Here is a 12,371-nt window from a genome sequence, read left to right as displayed (position 1 = left end):
TTGAAATAGCCAGCAAATAGAAACCAATGATTCTGTCTTTGGTTGTCATTGTTAGACTCCATTAGTTATCTGTATACATTTTGAACATTTAACCTACACTACAGCAGAGAAGGGCTGTGATCCATCCTGTCTTCTCTTTCTTCTATAAAGCATATATATGTATTGGTCATGGTATACTCTATATTTTTGTCATTCATTGTTGGAATCTGGTTGTTGTATTACTAATGAGTAACAAATATATATGAACATGAACAAAGCAGGGGCACACTATCAGTCGCTTCTTCTTAATAGTTCTTAAAGTTTACCTGATAGAAATAGAATCCAGGACTCATCACAAATGTACTACATGGGAATCTTAGGAGAGATAAATGCCACATCCATTAGTTGACTTGTGTTTGTAGTTTTATTCTGAAGTTCTTATTTAAAGTTCTGGCCAGAAGGATATAAGAAGGTACACTATATCATCTAGCCAAACTGGAATCATCTGGAGGAGTTTGTAACCAAAAACTGATCTTAAACTGGCACTCTCTGGATAATGAAATCATATCAAGCATGTGGAGACAATGTTGTGGTGCTCCATCTTCTTCCTGGAAAGTTTAAAGATTACTGCAGGAAAATTTATTGTTCATTGTGGAAATCTTTGACATTATTCTTACAGACATATATAAAAGAAAGTATACCATAGACACAAAGACAGTTATGGAGAAAAGTAAAATTTTTCCTATTTTTTTATTCCTTCTGTTGTACACCAGGTGACTGCTGACATGAAACAGAAACTCTGTTTTTTTTTCTTTTAACAACATGTTTGAATTTAAGGAAGGATAGCAAAGCATAATTAATAAAAACTCAGGGTCAGAAATTGATGTAAAACCTGAAGATCCAAAGAACAAAAAAGACAGGGTACCCAGGTGACAGGCCGGCCACTGTCTCATACCTCGATCACAGTCTGTAATGGTGATCCTGCCTCCAGTAATCTCAGAATAAGGCTCTGTATCTGAGTGCTGTCTTCCTCATCTTATATCCCTCTCTAGGCTTGGATTAAAGGCATGCACCCCTGGGATTAAAGGTAGGTGTCATTGTTGCTACTAGTATTAAAGGTATGTATTTTCTTACCCTGGTCTATGAGGCTGACTACTGGAACTATTTACTCTCAGATCCTCAGGTAGTCTTTATTTATTAGAATACAATAGCCACTGACCAACTTCAAAGCCAGCTTTGATTTTATTATACTGAGAAATGGAGATGTGTATGATTAGGCAGTGAAATTTTGTGGGTGCCATAAGTCAGATTACTCTTTGCTTGGTGTCTCTTGCTGGATAACTATATTTCCTTCTTTAGGCATCTAGATGTATTGGTGATATCATTCATAATACTGGGTGACCCAAGGGTGGTCCCACAAGGGGTGGCAGGAGGTCATCCCAGGCTGTGAGTATCACTTGATGGGTGGAAGACTGAAGTGGGTGAAATACAGACAGATACACCTTGCAGAGAGGGCTGGGGTATAGAGTTTATTTAGTGGGTATGCAGGTTATGGAGGAAAGAGAGTGAAAGAAAAGGAGAAAAGGATGGAGGGAGGGATAAGAAGTGGAAAGGGGAGGAGGAAGAGAAGCAGTAGTAAGCTCTTCAGAAGAGGGATAGACAGAAAAAGAGCAGGTAGGAGAGGAAGCATGGGATTTGCTTGCCTTGGCAGTAAGCAGGAGGTTGGGAGTGGGCAGAGCTTGTCTCTTAAAAAGACAGGGTACCCAGGTGACAGGCCAGGCCAGCAGATTACAACATTCCTCTCTTTTTCTATAATAAAAAGGTGGGGAGCTATACATGGCAGGTTGATGGCATTAGGTGGCGGGTTCTCAAGACTGATTCCTGCTCATTTACTTACATCAATATTGCAGGGAGCAGGGCCCTTGTTTTGATTTGGTCACCAGGCTAACTTATATTCAAAATAACTATATAGAAACTGTATTTATTTAAACATTGCCGGGATCATTAGCTCTAACTTTGGCTGCACATCCAAGTCTTTCTCAGGGCCTGAGAAAGCTGGGTTTTAGTTATATCCTGGGGTAGCTGGTCACTTTGCTCCAGTCCAGGCTTTGTGGTGTGAAACTGTTCAGTGTCTCTTGGACCTGGTAAGATGTTGGCAGAGCAGAGTACAAAGTTAAGTTTAGGGAGAGAAAAAATTTCAGGACCAGGGAATTGACAGGTATGTATCTAACGTGGTTATGGTGAATCTTTCAATTTGGCTCTCTATAATTCACAGGGATTCTTATAGTTTGAAAAATTTAAGTTTAAGACACATACATTTTATAGACAGCATCATATTTATGTCAGAATTACTGTGACAGATGTTTCAGCACAATGAAAAGTATCTTTAGAGTAGTACTCTACCAGAGTTATAATAATACATTAAGGCAATGAAAGGCAGCATGAGAGAAAAATTTGATAATTTGCATTTGTTCTCACACCTTTATAACTTGCAGGCACTCACCTTAATAATTTGAAACTGTATATTTTAAAACGCATTTATTTAGAACATATTAAGAAGTTATACTGAAGGTAGCCTTTTTGTCTTACTGACAGTGTCCTTTACTTTACAGAAGCTTCTCAGTTTCAGGAGGTCCCATTTATTCATTGATTCTCTTATTGTCTGTGCTACTGGGTTTCTACCTAGGAAGTGGTCTCCTGTGCCTATGTCTTGTAGACTACTTCCCACTTTCTCTTCTATCTGGTTCAAAGTGGTCGGATTAATGTTGATGTCTTTAATCCATTTGGACCTGAGTTTTGTGCAAGGTGATAGATATGGATCGACTTTCATTCTTCTACAGGTTGACATCCAGTTATGCCAGCACCATTTGTTAAAGATGCTTTCCTTCTTCCATTGCATACCTTTAGCTCCCTTGTCGAAAATCAGGTGTTCATAGGTTTGTGGGTTAATATCTGGGTCTTCTATTCGATTCCATAGGTCGACTTCTCTGTTCTTATGCCAGTACCAAGCTGTTTTCAATACTGTAGCTCTGTAACAGAGTTTGAAGTCAGGGATGGTTATACCTCCAGAAGTTCCTTTATTATATAAGATTGTTTTGAAGATCTTCACCAACCCCTCATCAGACAAAGGCCTGATCTCCAAAATATACAAAGAACACAAAAAACTATACACTAAAACTCTAATTAACCCAATTAAAAAATGGGGTGCTGATCTGAACAGAGAATTCTCAACAGAAGAACTTCGAATGGCCAAAAGGCACTTAAGGTCATGCTCTACATACTTAGCGATCAGGGAAATGCAAATCAAAACAACTATGAGATACCATTTTACACCGGTCAGATTAGCTAAAGTCAAAAACACCAATAACAGCCTATGCTGGATGCTCCATCCACGGCTGTCTCACCAGTGTAGCAGAAATGCTGACTGGGCAGGCAAGTATTGCCAGAGGATAGGGATCTGTGCTTCTTGGAGCTGTATTCCAGGCAGTCCCTTGGCAATCAGCTGTGGTCATGATGCCACCTGAGTCGCCATTTTTACTGACTCGACTTGGAGCCATATGTCTGTCTTTTCCTTGTCTGTGTGTTCTTTGTGATCCTTGCATATTGCTAACAGATCAGACTATTCGAGGCAGTTGCAGATACAAACAAGACTGCTGAGGACATTTTTGAATTCTGCCCCACCATTCATTAAAGCCTCAAAAGAAGTAGCCAGTTCTGGGAATTGGCAGGGTCATCATTAGGATAATTCCTTGATGATGTGGAACAAAAGGAGTTAATTTTACTAGGAAAAACCTTAGAAACCTTCTACAGGAAAACAGTATTAGGCATTTATGTGCAATTTAACAGGAGGTCTATGCAACCTTCTTTATGGCCAGAAAACCTAGGCTAATTACAACATCTGACCCTAAGAGTCGGGAAGAGAAGGGAGTTGAGATTAATGATATGAGATGAGTTTCAGACAAGTTTGAGACCATGTCTTTAAAGTTTCCTAGCAGAAAGTTTTCCCAGGAAGACAGTAGCCTTCTTCTTTCTCACCCAGACACACAAGGTCACTTAGCTAAGCCCAGCCAGCCACCTTGTACAGGCTGATAATATGGCCTAACTCAAGAACAGTGGCCTCTCTGAAAACAAGAAAAAAAGGTAACTTTACAGAATGTGAGGAAGCAAAAGTCCTTGTACTCATGCCAAAGCATCTTTAAAGATTCTCTTTGTAAAATTGTTTTATGCTGTTCTTTTCTATTTTATGATCTGATGATGTATGCCTTTGCCAAGTTTTTTATTTGTAAAAATATAAAAGCCTCGCACTGAAAAAGTAAAAATGCAGCAGCATTCTCAAAGACATTGAGGGTGGTCTGTCTGTCAAATTCCTCTGCCGTATACTGAGATCTCCTGTTCTTCATCCTGTTCCCCCGTGGTCTGAGTGGCTCCCCTGAGCCGGTCCATGGCAGCTAGAGAGGATGTGGAGAGAGGGGAACTCTAATCCATTGTTGGTAAGAAAGCAAACTTGTACAGCCACTGTGGAAATCAGTGTGGCGGTTTCTCAGGAAACTGGGAGTCAACCTCCCTCAGGACCCAGCAATTCCACTCTTGGGAATATACCCAAGAGATGCCCTATCATACCACAAAAGCATTTGTCCAACTATGTTCATAGCAGCACTATTTGTAATAGCCAGGACCTGGAAACAACCTAGGTGCCCCTCAATAGAAGAATGGTTAAAAAAGGTGTGGAACATATATACATTAGAGTTTTACTCAGCGGTAAAAAACAATGACATCTTGAATTTTGCATGCAAATGGATGGAAATAGAAAACGCTTTACTGAGTGAGGTAACCCAGACCCAAAAAGGGAAATATGGTATGTATTCACTCATAAGTGGATTCTAGCCATAATTAAAGGTCTTTTAGCCTATTATTCATGATCCTAGAGAAGCTAAATAAGAAGGTGAACCTGAAGAAAATCATGTAGCTATCCTCCTGGAGATTGGAAGTAGACAAGAGTGCCAGGCAACCTCGGGTGCATGGGGGGTGGGGAGGTTGTTGGAAGGGGAGAGGGTTAGAGAGAAGGGAGTAGGGGAGGAATGGGGAAAGCTCGGTGGACTGGGATGGGGGGGAGGGAGGAAGGATGGATATGCGATCAGGAAAGTATATATCTCAACTAAGGGAGTCATTTTAGGGTTTACAAGAGAATTGATTATAGAGGGGATCCCAGGTCCAAGGAGAGATCCCCAGAGTGTTCTCTGGACAGAGGAGAGGTTGCCTGAACTGGTCTTGGCCCATAACCATACTGATGAATATTTTGCACATCACCATAGAACCTTCATCTGGCGATGGATGGAGATAGAGACAGAGACCCACATTGGAACACTGGACTTAACTCCCTAGGTCCAAACGAGAAGCAGAAGGAAAGAGGACGTGAGCAAAGAAGGCAAGACCAGAGGGAACCTTCACCCATTGATGGATGGAGATTGAGACAGAGACCCACATTGGAGCACTGGACTGAGCCCCCAAGGTCTAAATGAGGAGGAGAAGGAGGGAGAACATGAACAAGAAAGGCAGGACCATGAGGAGTGCGTTCACCCACTGATACAAGGGGACTGATCTAATGAGAGTTCACCAAAGCCAGTTGGACTGGGACTGAATGAGCAAGTGATCCAACCAGATTTTCTGAAGGTGGCCAGATTCTCAGAATGTGGCTGGCACGGGGTCTTTCTGAAAAGCCATTGACAATGACACTGGGACTTGTTTCCTCTGCATATACTGGATTTTTGGGATCCAGTCTGTTTGGATGCTCACCTTCCTGGACCTGGAGGGAGTGGGGAGGAACTTGAACTTCCCACAGGGCAGGAAACCCTGACTACTCTTAGGGATGGAGAGGGAGGAGGATAGGGAGTAGGGGGAGTGGGAGGGTGTTGGGAGGAGGGGCGGAAATGGAAACTTTTAAAAATTAATAAACTTTTATAAATTAAATAAAAAGAAGTTATACTGAAATTCTTTGGTAGGACTGTCCTTTTAAAAGACAAAACCTTAGAGCTGTCAAACTGCATCAGAGATCTCTGAGAATGATAAAATTTTTCTTGAGTTATTGACTAACATGAGAGACAACTTAGTCAATTGGCTACCTAGAGCCACTTCTCGGTGTCCTTCATGGTTGTAGGGGACAGGGGCATCAGGACACTCTTGTTAACAGCAGGGCCTGCCAGGTTTTAGAAGATCCTGTGGGTTAGTAAACCTGTAGAAAGACAAGGCTACTTTGACCTGAGCAGGTAAGCAGTGGATTCTGTTTTATTCTTTATAATTATTATTATTTTATTATTATTATTATTATTATTATTATTATTATTATTGTTATTATTGATAGGTAGTATTATTTTCTTTTTAATTTTTATTGCTTTATAAATAATACCATTCAAAATTTCCATTTCTTCCCCTCCTCCCAATTTCCTCCCACTTTCCCACTAATCCTCCACCCTTCCCCTTCAGCCCTAAGAGAGGGCAGGGTACCCTGCCCTGTGGGAAGTTCAAGGCCCTCCCCCCTCCATCCAGGCCTAGGAAGGTGTGCATCCAAACAGACTAGGATCCCAAAAAGCCAGTACATTCAGTAGAAACAAATCTAGTGCCATTATCATTGGCTTCTCAGACAGTCCCCATTGTCACCCACATTCAGAGGGTCCAGTTTGAGCCCATGCTCCTTCAGTTCCCAGTCCAGCTGGATTTGGTGAGCTCCCATTAGCTCAGGCACACTGTCTCAGTGGGTGGAACAACCATTTGTGTTCCTGACATCCTTGCTCATGTTTTCCCTCCTTCTGCTCTTCTACTGGACCTTGGGAGCTCAGTCCAGTACTCCAATGTGGGTCTCTGTCTCTATCCACATCCATCTCCAGATGAAGGTTCTATGGTTATATTCTAGATATTCATCAGTGTGAATATGGGACAACGCCTGTTCAGGCACCCTCTCCTCTACTGCCCAATTATCTAGCTGGTAACATTCCCATTGTCTCCTGGGAACTTCTCTAGAGCCAAGTGTCTTGCCAACCCGAAAATGGCTCCTCTCCCCTTCCTCCTATCTATTTGATTCTTTATCTGCATGTGGTGATCTTCAGTTTAGATGAAAAGAGTTTTTTCCAGAGGTTAGTGTTTTCACTATATGATGCAAATTGTGGAAGAATGCTGTTCTGTTTCCATCTGTCTTCTGTCTTCTTTGGAGAAAATGGGTTGCTGCTGCTAGGAGCCAATCTGTCTTTCTGTTATGAAGGCTCTTAATAATTAAATATTTAAATGCCGTATTTCCCAGATCTCTGTGCATTTGAATGCTGTTTATCAGGAATAGAGAAGTTATAACTACAGGATATGACCTACCCAGAAAAGGTGAGTCCAAGCTTAACTGTACTGGTTTTTAACTTAACAGATGAGATTTATACTTGTGAAAGACAAAGAAGAAAAAACTGTTTGCAATAGAAGTTTAACGGTAGAACTGACAATTGTGGAGAACAGCTTAATATATTTTAAAGCAGGATTGGATTGTATGTACAGTATGTTGCTTTCTTAGTTTGGAATGAGATATAGTAAACAGACTACTTAAAATATTTTTAAGAGTAAGTACATGTACATTTACACGTACTTGAATTTAAGTTTTATACACATATTACAGAGAGTTTAGTGAATTTATGTTAATACATAAAGTTAACTCGAATGTCACATGCATTCACACATATATATTAAACAGGAGTTAATTGAGGTGCTTTGGTGAGTCCTGCTGAAGGCATGCCACAGCATGTGTACACACATGTGTAAGTGGAATTTAGAGACAAAAACATGAGAATATTGAAGGAATACCTCAGTAAAGATAGTGTTTTGGTTACCTGACCTCCCCTTAGTCAAGTTGGTGGTGGTTATGTGTTGCATAGAGAAACCATGTTTTCAGAGTCATGGTGAGAATTTTATTATTTTAAACAGATAAAAATAGCAAGAGAGACATCAATGTCGTGTGGTACATGAATTTAAAACAGACTTGCATCCACATGGTTATATCATTCACACATTTTTTCATACAGGCCTAGACAGGAAAATTACTCAGTGCCAAGAGGGTAAGAAAATGAACATTTACAGTTGGGTGAGGGTGGCTGCCCATTGAAAGGAAAAGCAGATGGGTATGGGATGTCAGTGCAACACTGGCAGTGGGGAGAAGGTCTGGATACAAACATTTTCAACAGCCTCTTTGCTGATAGAAATTAGAAAGTTTCCAGATTAGGTTGTTATTTAAGGACTACATATGCCATTTATTAATGTAAATGTGGATACCTTTAAGAATCCGTAGAAGGCATCCCAGATGAGAGGTTGGACAGATAGTTGTAGTTATATTCCCCTTGGCCAAGATATGAGAGAGATATGAGACCCAATGACTCGCTCACTGCAAACATCTTCAAGGCAGAGCAAGGGTCAAGAGATAGGTAAGGTCAACCTAAGACCCGTCAGCTCAGAGAGTGGAGACTGGGGCCACTCTGAGTGACTGAGGGATTACAGTCTGAGAGCAGATGTCAGTCCTCAGAGTAGTGAATTGTCAGTGATGAATTTCAGCCAAAACTAACATTGAGAAGGGAACTTAACCATTTAGTCAGTGGGTGCAGCAAAGGAGCAGGCACAAGAAAGTGGTCTGAGACCAGGGACCCCATGTGCCCTCAGCCACCCTGTCCATGGGCACAAGGAAATGCAGCGAGAGCCTGGCCAGCTCACACACTGATGATATCATTCATAACACTGGATGACTCAATGCCAGTCTCACGAGGAGTGACAATTTGTCACCCAAGACCACATGGGTCTCTTGGTGGGTAGAAGACAGACAGATACACTATGAAGAGAGAGTTGGGGTATAGAATTTATTTAGTGGATATGGAGATTATTGAGGAAAGAAATAAGAAGAGAGATGGAAAGATAGATATATAGATAGATATAAAGATAGATAGATAGATAGATAGATAGATAGATAGATAGATAGATAGATAGGAAAGAAAAGGGGGAGGGAAGGAGGAAGCAAAGCAGTAGTTACTTCTTCAGAAGAGCAGTAGTCAGAGAGAGAGAACTGTAGAACAGTATGGAAAAGAGGCATGAGATCTGTTTGCCTAGGTCAGAATGGAGAGGTTGGGTGTAGGTGGAATTTGTCTTTTAAAGGGATAGGGTACCCAGGTGACCAGCCAGGCCAGCAGATTATAACACAAGGCCTCCGAACTCTTTGAAGATTGGTATTTTCTTGAAAATATAAAAGCAGTACCCTACCCAAAATACTTAAGGTTTTCTTACCAGATTGTCACTTCTGGGAAGAGCTGTCATTTCTCTTTGTCATGACATTTTTCTTTTTCAAACCAAATCCTTATTAATTTAGATGGCATCCATAGCCTTTTCTATCATTCTGGAAATAAGAGTGAAAACTCTTCCCCAATGTAGCACATCTCCTGTTTTCTATTATGAGGTCAACACATCATTGAAATACACCAGCTGATTTAATTCAGTAGTTTTTTTTCAGTTATCCAATTTCTTTTCTGCTGTCATTGTTCCTTTCTCCTTAGTATGAGGAAAATTCAAAGTCAATAAAGCACTATTTAATCTATTTCTGGGAGTATTTTCCATTTTTTTCTGTTTATTTTACATATTCTTTATAGTTTGATTTGATCTTTCTATAAATGTCTAACCTGTAGGGTTGTTTGGTATACCTGATATATGCTTTACCTTAAAATAAGTAAAAAACTGTTTCATTTTCTCTTTTTTTTAAAAGTAATTTTATTAAATTATAAAAGTTTCCATTTCCGCCCCTCTTCCCAACCCCCTCCCACTCCCCCCACTCCCTCTCCTCCTCCCTCTTCATCCCTTAGGGCAGTCAGGGTTTCCTGCCCTGTGGGAAGTTCAAGTTCCTCCCCCCTCCCTCCAGGTCCAGGAAGGTGAGTATCCAAACAGACTGGATCTCCAAAATCCAGTATATGCAGAGGAAACAAGTCCCAGTGTCATAGTCAATGACTTTTCAGAAAGACTTCGGGCCAGCCACATTCAGAGAATCCGGCCAAATTCCGAGAATCTGGTTAGATCACGTCCTCGTTCAGTCCCAGTCCAGCTGGCCTTGGTAAACTCTCATTAGATCAGTCCCCCTGTATCAGTGGGTGATAGCATCCCTCGCAGTCCTTATTTCCTTTTTCATTTTCTTCGTCCTTCTGCTCCTCATTTGTACCTTGTGGGGCTCAGTCCGATGCTCCAATGTGGGTCTCCGTCTGTATCGCCATCCTTCGCCAGATGAAGGATCTATGGTGATAAGCAAAATATTCATCAGTATGGTTATGGGCCAAGGCCGGTTCAGGCACCCTCTCCTCTGTCCAGAGAACAATCTGGGGATCTCTCCTTGGACCTCAGATCCCATATATAATCAAGTCTCCTGTAAACCCTAAAATGACTCCCTTAGTTGAAATATATTCTTCCCTGATCCCATATTCATCCTTCCTCCCTCCCCCCGCCATCCCGGTCCACCGAGCTTTCCCCATTCCTCTCCTACTCCCTTCTCTCTAACCCTCTCCCCTTCCAACAACCCTCCAACCCCCCCCCCCCCATGCACCCGAGGTTACCTGGGACTCCTGTCTATTTCCTACCTCCTGGCAGATAGCTAAATAATCTTCATCAGGTTCATCTTCTTATTTAGCTTCTCTAGGATCATGAATAATAGGCTCAAAGACCTTTAATTATGGTTAGAATCCACTTATGAGTGAATACATACCGTGTTCCTCTTTTTGGGTCTGGCTTACCTCACTCTGTAAAGCGTTTTCTATTTCCATCCATTTGCATGCAAAATTCAAGATGTCGTTGTTTTTTACCGCTGAGTAAAACTCTAATGTGTATATGTTCCTCACCTTTTTTAACCATTCTTCTCTTGAGGGGCACCTAGGCTGTTTCCAGGTTCTGGCTATTACAAATAGTCTTGCTATGGTAATATGCTGGACTGTCATCTGTCTTTATTTGTACAGGTATACCCATGATGGTCATAACTTCTAGTAAATATGTGATTACCAAATCAGCTTTTTCCAAACTCAAACCAGTTGCCCATTGGAAACTTGAATTGGTGTCAATGGTGTGGTATACGTATTTCAATTTTCCTAATTCTACAAATTAGAACACATCCATTTATCATATTTCATTCCTCTGAGTAACCTTTGGTTTAATCCCTGCAGGTAGCAGTGTTTGGTTATATAAAGAACAAGTAAAATATCTCCTTATAATCTCCTTAGCTTGTTGCCATGTAATAAAAAATTCCTTTTTTAAACCTTGGCTAATGGCTTTTTAATAAAATTCTGAGGCCTTCAGCACATTTTCAATCAGTAGTTGATCAAGTTCTGCATTACCTTATGCTAGAAGGCCTGACCGACCATTGTGGGATCAGATGTGTCTTATATATATGGTACAAAGCCTATTCCTGAATCGTTCTTGAAGCTGAAGGTTCAGTCATTCTCTTTTCAATTTCAATGAGTTTTAGGCTTTCAGAGAGGTCAAGGAAGAAACAAAGAGTGAAATTGAACACTTCATAGAGTTCAATAAAAATGAAAACAAAATATACCCAATTCTATGGGACACTATGAAAGCAGTGCTAAAAGGAAAGTTCATAGCACAAAGTATCCACATAAAAAGTAGAGAATATTTGATTTTCAATATGTTGTGCATCTTGTTTCTCCTATACCACCTGTTCTAAAGTCTGCAATTTCTCTTCTATTTTTTAACCTATATTGGTTTCTCAGTTAACCATTTTAAATGTATGGTCATTGGTATCTCTGAAGTTTTCCTAGTTGTTTTGTGTTTTGTAAATCCTGAATGGCTGGTGACTGTTTTTTGTTTGTTTGTTTGTTTTTAATAGTACCTTATTACATCCTTCCCAGAAACATGCATTGGTTCATATTTCATTTCTGACACAGCAGTAATGTTAGTATGGGTATTCCATTGCTGTAACAAATCATGACCCCATAGATTCACTGCTATATTAGCCACATATGGCCTCAGCCTTTCTTTCTATCCTTCTGGCCCTATTCAATCAACCCATATCATGTTTTATTTTAGTTGAGATATGGTTCCAATTCCTAGGAATTGAATATCAAACTTCTGCAGGGGTCATTTTGGATACCAAGATTCTGGATTCATAATAGTCCACTAGTCCACTCCAGTGTCCAGTAATCCTTCAAGTACATTTTTATTTATTTGTACTCTCAGGTTGTTCTTTGATAATTTATCAATGTCTGCCAAAATATGTGTTTCCTATTTTCTATTGGAATTTTTGATTCATACTCCATGTTTCTTATATCATACAGAGGAGTATGGTCTTTTACAACAAGTACTACACAGTCCTGATGTGGTACCACAATACAGCGATGGAG

This window comes from Myodes glareolus, chromosome 10, assembly GCF_982192425.1.
Source record: "Myodes glareolus chromosome 10, mMyoGla1.1, whole genome shotgun sequence".
Classification (NCBI taxonomy): Eukaryota; Metazoa; Chordata; class Mammalia; order Rodentia; family Cricetidae; genus Myodes; species Myodes glareolus.
This window is presented reverse-complemented; position numbering follows the sequence as displayed.